We start from the raw sequence: 11,633 nt of genomic DNA, 5'->3' as shown, positions 1-11,633 counted from the left end.
AGTTTAGGTCCAACATTACACCCTCTGTGGTCTAGTGGCAGATCTCTCAACCACCACACCAGAGACCCGAGTTCTAGCCCGGCTTCGTGACAGAAAAACCAAGACACTCATGGACCCAGAAACACTCAGTTCCAAGGACCTGTTGGCAGTGATTGCTCAACACGAGGGGCATCTTTTCAGCGCCATGAAGCCGTTCTCAGCCGACAGAGAGGAGCTAATGGCCAAACATTCTCAACTCCTGGCCGATGTGATGAGTTCCGTCCGCCAGCTATTTATTCGGGTTCTTCACCGGGTTCTTCACCTCCGAGTGGCGTCAGGCCTATTCCTGTGGCGGAGCCCCGACTACCTCCTCCTAAGCCTTTTGCTGGAGATCCCAGTTCCTGCCAGGGTTTCCTCACCCAGTGCTCTCTCACTTTCGAGCTCCAAACCCTCAAGTTTTCCCACTGATCGCTCCAAGATTGCTTATATTATTACCCTTCTCTCAGACAAGGCGCTCTCTTGGGCCTCCGCAGTGTGGCAATCCCAGGATGCCTGTTGTAAGTCCTATGTGGCATTCGTGGAAGAATTCAAGCGAGTGTTTGATCACCCTGTCTGTGGTCAGGAGGCTTCCAAGCGCCTATTCACTCTCCGTCAGGGTTCCCGTAGCACTGCAGATCTTCGCCATAGAGTTTTCGGACCATAGCAGCAAAAAATTGGATGGAACTGATGATGCACTGAGGGGTCTGCTTTCAGGAGGAGGTTGTCTGAGTCCCTTCAAGATGGGAGTTAGCCACTGCGAGAACAGGCTGAGGATCTTGAGTCCCTCTTAGCAATGGCCATCCGCCTAGGACAATCGCCTGGAGAGAGCGGAGGGCCGCTCGTCGCAAGGAGTTCTGTAGTCCCAAGTTCCTCTGAGTAGGTCTGTTTCTCCAGGTTATATTCCCTCATCCAGAACTTTCCCCCAGCTCCTGACACTCCATGGCCCCCAGAAGACATGCAAGTGGGCCGTTCCAGGCTTCTACCAATGAAATAGTGGAACGACGCATAGGACTCGTTGCTTACTGTGGTGCTATCTGGCCACTTCCGCTCCTCGTGCCACGAGATCTCGGGAAACGCCGTGTCCCCATACAGACAGTAGGGCGTTGATGGGGAAATAGATCTCCTCCTGGGGCTAACGCCGTCCTATGCAGTTCCCGCCACTTTGTCCTGGGAGGTCCAACCCCATCAGTCAAGGGTATGATTGATTCTGGGTCCCGCAGGCAACTTTTTAGATCTAACCTGGCTAAGAAACTTAAAGTCCCGACCCACTTCTTCCTCACCCCCAGGCAGTTACTTGCCTTGGATGGCAGACCTCTGGAACCGGGCAAAGTAACAGAGGCCAACTCAGTCCCTTGCGACTTACCATCTTTCACAACAATCAGCAGGAGGAGACCCCCTATCTCATTGAACCTCCCCGAGTATACCTGTATTAATCCGGGGTTACCCTTGGCTCTGACGACAGAATCCCCATATCGACTGGCCCACTGCAACTAATTCTAATCTGGTGGTCTACTTGTCAACTCTCCTGCCTACTATCAGAGTCCCCCAGTCCCTAGGTTCTGAGTTTCAAGAGTCCTGTCCGACCTGTTCCCGAGGTCCCCCCAGTGTTTATCATCAGTTCAGGCAGTGTTCAGCACAAGTCCCGGGCTACCTCTTTACCACCTCACACCGCACTTACGACCTGTGCTATTGACATTACTCCCCTGGCTCCTGCCCTCCCAGGTGTTGGATCTTCTCCTTGTCCTCCCCCAGAGCGCTAACTCCGCTATGGATCTCTAACATCAAGGAGTCCTTGGCAGCCGGTATCATCCGTTACGCCTCAAACCTCCCCAGCCTGGGGGCAGTTTCTTCTTTGTTCAGAAGAAAGACGGGGGTCTTAGGCCTTGTAACTTTGAATTATCCCGTGAGGCCTGAATCAACTAGATCATATCGGTTCGGGAATCTGATTAGAACCCTACAACGCAGCTCGCATGGCCACAGCCTTTGAACTTGCTTCAAGAGGGCTTGTCCGTTTTCACTTACAAACTGGATACATTGCCGCAATGCTTTACCATCCTAGGCATCTGCGTTATTACACCCGGCAGGGAGACGAATGGAAGACTGCCTTCAAACCGGCCACAGGTATGAGTATACGTAAAAAATGCCGTTCGGGCTTCCATCCATTGGCGCGCCGCGTGTCTGCCCGCTACCGGAGCTATTCGCAAGCTGCGTCACACCTAGGGTAGATGGATGTTCCATGCCGGGAGCCTTGCTTTAATATCTCATCGTTCTGTCTCGTTGTTTAACCCTTGACGATACTTCTCATTTTCCTCAACAGTCCCCTGGAGGAGCATGAAGGGGCATGATGTGAGCATGGTTCTCCAGAGACGTCCTTTGACAATCACCCATCTATGTTAAGCCAGTAGGCAAAGTGCTGAATGGTCATGTTACCGCACAGGCTCATTTCTCGGAATTTTATTGTCTCACGTCCTAGGCTCGACGCTGGCGAAGAGGACCACTACACAAGGTATCAAGGCGATCCACAACTGTCCCTACATACCTACTACGGTACAAAGGAGTGTTTCCAGACGTCATTTACGTTGGCGTGTCGCAACTTCTACAGGAGGCGGTTCATTAAGAATTCCAATCAGCTCTGTGGTCGGCAACCCCTTGACCGTAATCCGCTTACCCAAAGGAGGAGAGGACCACAGATTTCCGTGTGGGGGGCTGTCCCGGAGGCGTCGCATGGGCCATTCGAAGATCCTCAAAGCCGCCGCATTCACTTCCGCTTCTACATTCTTTTGATCCCTGACCCATACAGACCTTGTTGTTGTGTGTCGGTGGACGGTGGATGATCTCTCGAGGTAGGTCGGGGTAGGAGCCCATCCTGTCCACAGAGAGGTGAAGATGGAAATTACACCCGTTGCATCCTTCATGCTCAATCGGTGCCTGTCGGATGCCGACGCCGCAACTACCATGTGGGGGATCTGGGACGTTGCTTTGTGCGTCGCGTATTAGGGACTGGTCCTTGGAATATGTGTGTTTAGGCGTACCATGCGTGCCTAGCGCTCGAGGGGGCCAGCACCACGTTCGCCCTCCGCCAGTACTTCTCACACCACGACCACAAACCTACGAGTATCTCCAGCAGGCTAAGCTGTTTGAACCCTCGGCAAGCTAGATGTGTCACATATTTTTTAATCGATTCCAGTTTCTTCTATCCTTACATGCCCGCACCAAGAACATCAACAAGATGCCGTGTCTCGAGCCTACTCTCCACGAGACTCAAGAGAAAATTCTTACATCATAATTCGAGGTCGAGTATCATCGCGCCCCTTCAGTGGGAACTGGAGAGAGTGGTGCGCGAGGCCCTTGCCCGTGGCCGGTCCAGGTGGTGGTCCCCCTGACGCCTGTTCGTTCCTACAGCTGCCCCAACGGCCCGGTCCAGTGTCTTGCAATGGGCTCATGAGTCTCCCTTGACTTGCCATCCAGGAAGTTGCCTCGCACCCTTGATTTTCTTCTCCAGCGGTGGTTTTGTGCCGTCCATCAAGAAGTACGTTAGGTCATGTAGAGGCCTGCCCCGTGTGCAACCAAGGAAATGTCTACACATCAGCGCCTCAGGGACTGCTCGTCCCTTACATGTTTCCACGCAGGCGCATGGTCACTCTCTCTCTGGACTTTGTTACTGCAGGCTTCCCCATCCCAGGGCAATACGGTCCCATCCTGGGTGGTTGTAGACCGGTTTTTCTACGAGTCATCGCTGCCCCGGGTTCATTCCCCTGCCCAAGCCTGCCCTTCGGCGGTCGGGCCAACGTAGACCTGTTGCGAGCTTCCTTGTGAACCCTGTCTTTTTGTCCGGGATATTGGTATCAATTCTCTATTCACCCCTGGACATTGGTCCTCCTGATAACCGAGGTCCCCATTTCACATCCAGGTTTCTGGGGGCCTTCTGCATGCTTATTGGGCCACAGCCAGCCTATCAATCTTGGGTTCCATCCCCAAAGAGTCCCTAATGGCCAGACGAACGACTTAATCAGATTCTGGAGACCCCGTCTTTGTATGGCGGCTATCAAGCCACATCTTGGGCCACCTATTAGTTTGGGCTGAATCATGCCCCAACACACCTCCAGTCCCTCGCCACGTGGACTATCCCCCTTTGAATGCCAGTTTGGGTAATACCCCCCCGTATTTCCGAGAGAGGCCAAGTTGGTGTTCCCATCGGCCCAACGCTTTGTCCAACGCTGTCGGCTACGTGAGGAAGCCAGACATCCCTCTTCGGACTTCCCAGAGATACCCAAGATCAGCTATCGCCGCCGCCGGATAGCCTCCCAATTTCTGAGTCCGGTCAAAGAGTTTGGCTATCTACTAAGCACCGGCCCCTCCGGGTCGAGTCCAAGAAACTCTCCCAGAAATTACATCGGCCCCTTTTTTCGCATAAGCAAGGAAAGTTAACCTGTTCTTATCGTTTATTTCTCCCTCGTCTCCCTTAGAATTAAGCCACATTTCATGTCTCATTACTAAAACCTTCTTTTCTGCTACCTGCTTTGTTTTCCAAGTTCTTCCAAGTTACCTCAAAGTAAGGTGTTCTTTGTTATTGATTGCCTATATGGTGCCTCTATTTTTGGTTTCTCCCTTCTCACCCTCGTGGAGTTTTATTTTTCACCTTGTGTTTTTTTTTTCGCTCCAATTTTTTTCTCATTTTTATTCTCTGTCTAAGAAGAACTCCCTGCTGGATTTTGGGTTCAAGAAAGACCTTGTTTTAAATAAACTGGTCTTTCGTTCGAGTACTGGCTTTGAGTATTTCTGCTTGGGTCCAACATTTACACTCCTCTGTGGCCTAGTTTCAGATCTTCTCAACCACCACAACCGGAGACCCGAAATTTAAGCCACGGCTCGTGACAGGAACACCATACTAATACTGTGTTTTTGACCCCCTTTTGCCTTCAGAACTGCCTTAATTCTACGTGGCATTGATTCAACAAGGTGCTGAAAAGCATTCTTTAGAAATGTTGGCCCATATTGATAGGATAGCATCTTGCAGTTTGATGGAGAATTTGTGTGCTGCACATCCCGGGCCCGAACTGACGCTCCCATTCCACCACATCCCAAAGATGCTCTATTGGGTTGATATCTGGTTGGTGACCATGTGTGGGGCTATTTTCGTCGGTAGGTGGAACCTCATTGTCAATGTTCTAATATATCACTCGAATTGTGAATAGGATTCGAAGTCTTAAGTACCATTCGTACCTCATATACATCGGTTAGCTGAAATAGCTGCCACGTGAAACTTGCCAGTGGCTCATGTAGCTTTCATCAGAAAAAAACGGACATATTAACTCACTCCACTCCGAGTCCCACGCCAACAGCTTCCAATAATCTGGCCTTGGGTGCCAAACATCCAATCGTGCTTGCGATAGTAAGATCCTGTCTGAGGGGAATCTCCCACGGAGAATGAACCCGTACGATTGACCAGATCCGCAAAACCATGGCTGTGTGGCTCCACACTGTCCAGAACAAAATTCTGGATAACATGCTGGAATTAGTCGAATTGGAGGGAAAAGCATAGCTGGTCCTGGGCCTTGTGAGCTAACGCATCCAAGCCTAGGGGCGATGGAGGGCAGTAGGGAGAACCATAGTGGGCAATGGGTAGTCGCGCTCGACACGAAATAAGTCCACTTTCACTCCTACAAATACTTGCCCTATAGGGCACACCTATTGGGCGTCTTCACAGTTGCCTCTGTTAGACGAACAATATCCATTCCGATAGTTTCAAGTGCCCGGGGACATGTAATCGGATTCCTTGCTGATTCAGACATGGTGACGAGCGTACAACCCGATATGATAGGTGTCTGACCTGAGTAATCCACATGACGTCGATCAGCAAATCCTCAGTCCGCAGTTCAAGTGCCCGGGGAAACCACTCGGATCGACAGAAAATCTGTTCTAGAAGAAAATCCTCGCCAGGCAGCAAGGGGGTGGTGAGAGCGTTAACCTGTTTACGACACAACCGATATGTTGCCTTGACCTGCGTAGTGTACATGACGGCCGTCGATCAGCAGGATTCAAGCAATACTGGAGGACTAGAAAAACTGCCAGCAATTCCAACATGTTTATAGCCAGCCGCGGTTTGCGCCGTCCAACTGAGCTGGGCGTCTTGAAAGACCAGTTCCCCAACTGGTCAAAGACGCATCTGTCGCCAGTCTCTCGGGAAGCACGAATCCCCAGCTGAACTCCAGTTTGAAGGAAATTTAGCTGACATCCATGGTTTTATCGACATAACACACCTCTGGTGTCACCGAAATCATCCAATGTGGGAAAACAACGGGGTGAGATGTTTTGGCTTTTCATCCACCACTGAAAAATGGGCGCATGTGAAGCAAGCCCAGACGGATTACAGGGGATGCCGCTACCATTAGACCCAAAGTCTGAGGCACAAACTCACCATCACTGCGCGACCTGCTATGAAATGGCGCAGGCATAATGTGAGAGACTGAACGCGCGGGAGAGATAGTCTTGTGTTCAAAGCGCGAGAGTCCAAGTCTATTTCCAGAAGGTTTCCGCTGAGAGGGAATTAAAACACACTTCTGGAAATTTGTGCATAAGCCCATGCTGTTTAGATGATTCAGCAAAAGATCCCGATGGGGAGTGTGCTTGAGTCTGCGATTGATTGCTAACACCAGCCAATTGTCCAGGTAATTCAATACGCGAACGCCCTGGAGCCGCAACGGGTCCAGAACTGCATCCGTGCATTTCGAAAATACTCCATGAGCCAAGGCTAAGCGAAGGGAAGAATACAGTATTGATACGCTTTACCCTCTAAGCGAATCTGAGGAACTTCCTGTGTCTCTTGATGATCTGAATATGAAAATATGCATCCTTCAGATCGATCGTGACAAACCAACTCTTTGGTTGAATCTGAGACAGAATAGACTTCCACTGTTAACATCTTGATTTTGCTCATCCTGTGTGCAGATTCAAATGGCGAATCGCCACTTTTTACAAAAATAGCGGCAGAAAACCTTGACTCCATCTGAGAGGGGTGTACTTTTATAGCCCCTATTCCCAGCAGAGTATGGTATCTCCTGCCTAGCAATTCATGATTTCTTTGGTTTAACAAACTATGGGAAGAGTTCCACGGTGAAGAGGCGGCCTTCTGAACTGGAAATGGTGTATCCGACGAATTCAGCGTGAACACCCATAGTGAAATGCCGCAAGCGCTACCCGCGCCCAGAAAACGAAGTGGTTTCCAAGCCTCGCTTCGCAGTGTTCCCACATGCATTAATGTCCGAGCACGAAAGTTCGCCACAACGTCCGTGGCAAGGAAAGTGCATGTGTCAAAGTCACTATGTTCTCGCTGTGTCTAATCCCGAAGCTGTATCCACAGCAGTGGGATTTAATCCAACAAATGAACATCGGCCACCCGCTAGCGTGATTATGGCAGCTGTGTACGTCAAGCATAAAACGGCTTCGTCTTAGTCAGCCTCTTGTGCCGTCCCCTCAAACTCTGAAGGCTGGATTGTGCAGAGTGTCTGAGGGGGCGTCAGGCGATAGCCTCGATCCAATGATGCTCGAGGTGCCTTTGGCTGGGCGCACATGTCAATGTTAGGAGCGTGGGGACTGCAGTGAGAGGGCTTTGATGCATTAGCGTCCAACAGCATTCTCCTCGTGGAGGGTACAGAACTCCTGACAAACAGGAAGGGAAGCGCGATGCGTCAAAGTCGCTGCGTTTTTGTTGTGTATAATCCTGAAGCGTATCCATGGCAGGATTTAATCCAACAGCCGAACATCGGGTCCCGCCGCTAACGAGAAGGCGGTAGCTGTGTGAGCTGACATAAACGGGCCAAAGTCAGCCTTCTTGTGCCGTCCTCAAACTCTGAAGGCTGGATTGCAGAGTGTCTGAGGGGGCTTCAAGTGATAGCCTCTCATCCAATGGCTTATTGAATATCAGGTCCCTTTCTACGAAGCACTTTCTTTTGTAAATAATATGATCACTGATCATAGCTCCGATGCACTCTGTTTGACAGAAACCTGGCTAAAACCTGATGATTACATTATTTTAAATGAGTCTACACCCTGTAAGATTACTGTTATATAAACATGAGCCACGCCCAAAAAGGTAAAGGGGGGAGGTGTTAGCGCTACCTTCTATAAACAATGTTTTTCAGGATTTCTCAGGAGGGCGGAGCTGCCTAAGTATAACCTCGCTTGGCATTGGTGCTTAATATAATAACATTATCCAGAGGAACAAATGTTACACATAAATCCCCTGGGGATGTTGGTACCTGGCTACTGTATATGCAGGCCAACAGGGCACCATACGAACTTTATTAAAAGAGTTTGGTTGATTTTACATCCGAAAGTTAGTGCTATTGCAGATAAAGTTTTAATTGTTGGTATTTTAATATCCATGTTGATAATGAAAAAGATGCATTGGGATCAGCATTTATAGACATTCTGAACTCTATTGGGGTTAGGACAACACCGCCTCAGGACCTACTCATACTCCTAGATTTAATACTGTCAGCATGGAATTGATGCTGATGGTGTTGAAATTATGCAGCCGCCGGCGATATCTCAGATCGTCATTTAGTTTTTGTGCAAACTTCATATAGCTAAAACTGTAAATTCTACTTCTTGTTACAAGTATGTTAGAACCTTCACTTCTACCACAAAAAGACTTTACTTTTGTAAGTAATCTTCCTGATGTATCCCAATTCCTTGTGCTATCAAAACCTCAGAACAACTTGATGATGTAACAGAAACTATGGACTCTCTCTTTTCTAGCATTTTTAGACTACGGTTGCTCCCCTTTGCGCTTAAGGAAGGTTAAGGGAAAACAGTCTGACACCGTGGTATAATGAGCACACTAAGCACCCTAAAGAGAGCAGCCGGAGAAAATGGAAGCAGCTGGAGGAAACAAAACTAGAGGTATTTCGTATTGCTTGGAGGGAGAAGTAACCTATCTTACAGAAAAGCATTAAAAACTGCTAAATCTGATTACTTTTCGTCTCTTTTAGAGAAAACAAACTATAACTTGTGTATTTATTCAATGCAGTGGCTAAATTAACGAAAAATAAAGCATCAGCAAGTGTTGACATTTCTCAACACATCACAGCAGTAATGACGGAAACACCGTTTCACTTTTCCTTTGAAAAATTTGATACTATTGAAGAGATAAAATTGTAACCATGCAACTGCATCAGCTTCACGGTTTCACATCAGACGGTGCACTATATATCCCCTGAGGGAACAGTTCCACTCATTCTCTACTATAAGAGGAAAAATTGTATAAACTTGTTAAATCATCTAAACCAACAACATGTATGCAAAGTAGACCCTATTCCATCTAAGCTCTAAAAGAGGTGCTTCCAGAAGTCATAGATCCTCTTCTGACTATTATTAATTCCTCATTGTTGATAGCGGGATATGTCCCCCAAAACCTTCAAACTGGCTGTTATTAAGCTCTCTCATCAAAAAACCACAACTACGACCCCAAAGAACTAGTTAATTATAGAACCGATCTCGAATCTCCCTTTTTCTCTTCCAAGATACTAGAAAGGTAGTATCCTCACAATTATATTCCTTCTTAGAGAGAAAAATGGCATCTGTGAGGATTTCCAGTCAGGATTTAGACCTGCCATCATGGTACTGAGACTAACTCTCCATAGAGTTACAAATGACCTGCTCTTATCATCTGATCGGTAGGTTGTATCTCTCTATTTGCTATTGGATCTTAGTGCTAGTTCGACACTAATGACCACACCATTCTTTTGCATAGACTAGAACACTTTTGTTGGCATTAATGGAAGTGCGTTAGCATGGTTTTAAATGTTCGTACTTATATGACCATATCCAATTCGTAGCAGTGAATGAAGAGGTATCATATCGATCCTGGGGTGCGGTATGGAGTACCATAAGGAAGCTCAGTACTAGAGCCGTTACTCTTCACGCTTTACATGTTGTTGGGAGATATCATCAGAGCACGGTGTTAGCTTTCACTGTTATGCTGATGATACTCAAGCTCTATATTTCTTTGGTGGCCGTGAAGTTCAGCACCCAATTTGAAAAACTAACGGAATGCATAGTCGATATAAAAAACTGGATGACAGTAATTTCTTCCTGCTAAATTCTGAAAAAACAGAGGGTGTTAATTATAGGACCTAAAAACCTCTGCATGTAATGACCCTAGAACCGCTTTGCTGTCTAAGCCTTGATGGCTGCTCTGTCAATTCTTAGGTCATCAGTTAGGAACCTAGGTGTGCTATTTGATAGCAACCTTTCCTTAGAAAACCAAGTTTCTAGCATTTGTAAAACTGCATTTTCCATCTCAAAAATATATATCTAAAGTATGGCCTATGCTCTCAATGTCAAATGCAGAAATGTTAATCCATGGATTTTATGACCTCAGGGTTAGACGCTATTGTAATGCTCTATTGATTGTAGGTTGTTCTGCACAGCAGTAAACAAAAACTCCAGTTAGTCAAAACACAGCAGCTAGAGTTCTTATTAGAACCAGGAAGTATGCTCATAATGGCCGGTCCTGTCAAACGCTGCACTGGCAACCTATCGAGCATCATTATAGATTTTAAAATCTTGCTTATTACTTATAAAGCCCTGAATGGTTTAGCAATTGTTAGGGAGGCAGACACACTCTTGCAGTTTAAATCTACATTAAAGACCCATCTCTTAACCTGGCTTACCACCATAACATACTAATACACTTCTAATATCCAAATCCGGATTTTACGGCTGCATTAATTAGGTAAACCGGAACCGGGAACACTTCCCATAACACCCGATGTACTTGCTACATCGTAGAAGAATGGCATCTAGCGCTCATATTAGTTCTGTTTCTCTCTTATTTCCGAGGTCACCGTAGCCACCAGATCCAGTCTGTATCCAAGTCAGAGGGTCACTGCAGTCACCCGGATCCAGTATGTATCAGCCCAGATGGTGGATCCAGCACCTAGAAGGGACCTCTACAGCCTGAAGACAGCGGAGACCAGGACTAGAGCCACAGAGACAGATCCCTGTAAATAATCACTGAATTCAATGATGAACTGCCTTTAACTGTCATTTTGCATTACTGACACACTGTTTTCCTAATTAATGTTGTTCAGTGCTTTGACGCAATCTTTTTTGTTTAAAGCGGCTATATAAATAAAGAGGAGCTTGACTTGACTTGACAATGATGTCTCGAGGTGCCTTTCCTGTGAGACAGCTCAAATTTTAGAGTGTGGGGACTGTGGTGAGAGGGTTGGATGTGCATTAGCAGTCCAACACGCTCCTCTAGTGGAGGGCACAGTCCCTGACGAACAGGCAGAAGTATCAGGAACTGATGTAAGGGGATTGAGGACGAGAGGCTTTTGCGTACCAAACTCAGGTTTCTCGATAATGTTGGCGGAGATTAGCCAATGGTGGCCACTCGACCGTTAACATCCCCATCATATCGAACGGTTCACTGCTCGGGCAGTATGTTTTGGTAGCACTTAGCTCCAATCTGTTGCCCCCCGCAGGTTTTTCACAGCCTCCGGTTGTGATATCTTTCTGGTTAAGAACCGCCATCAAGTGAAGTAAATTTTCCGAGATTGACTCGAACGCCTTCGAGAGGGGGTTTAGATTTAGGCCCGGAAGTTGGG

This window comes from Cyprinus carpio, unplaced genomic scaffold (genome assembly GCF_018340385.1).
Source record: "Cyprinus carpio isolate SPL01 unplaced genomic scaffold, ASM1834038v1 S000006773, whole genome shotgun sequence".
NCBI lineage: Eukaryota > Metazoa > Chordata > Actinopteri > Cypriniformes > Cyprinidae > Cyprinus > Cyprinus carpio.
The sequence above is the reverse complement of the archived record's forward strand: the minus strand, read 5'-3'. Positions refer to the sequence as shown.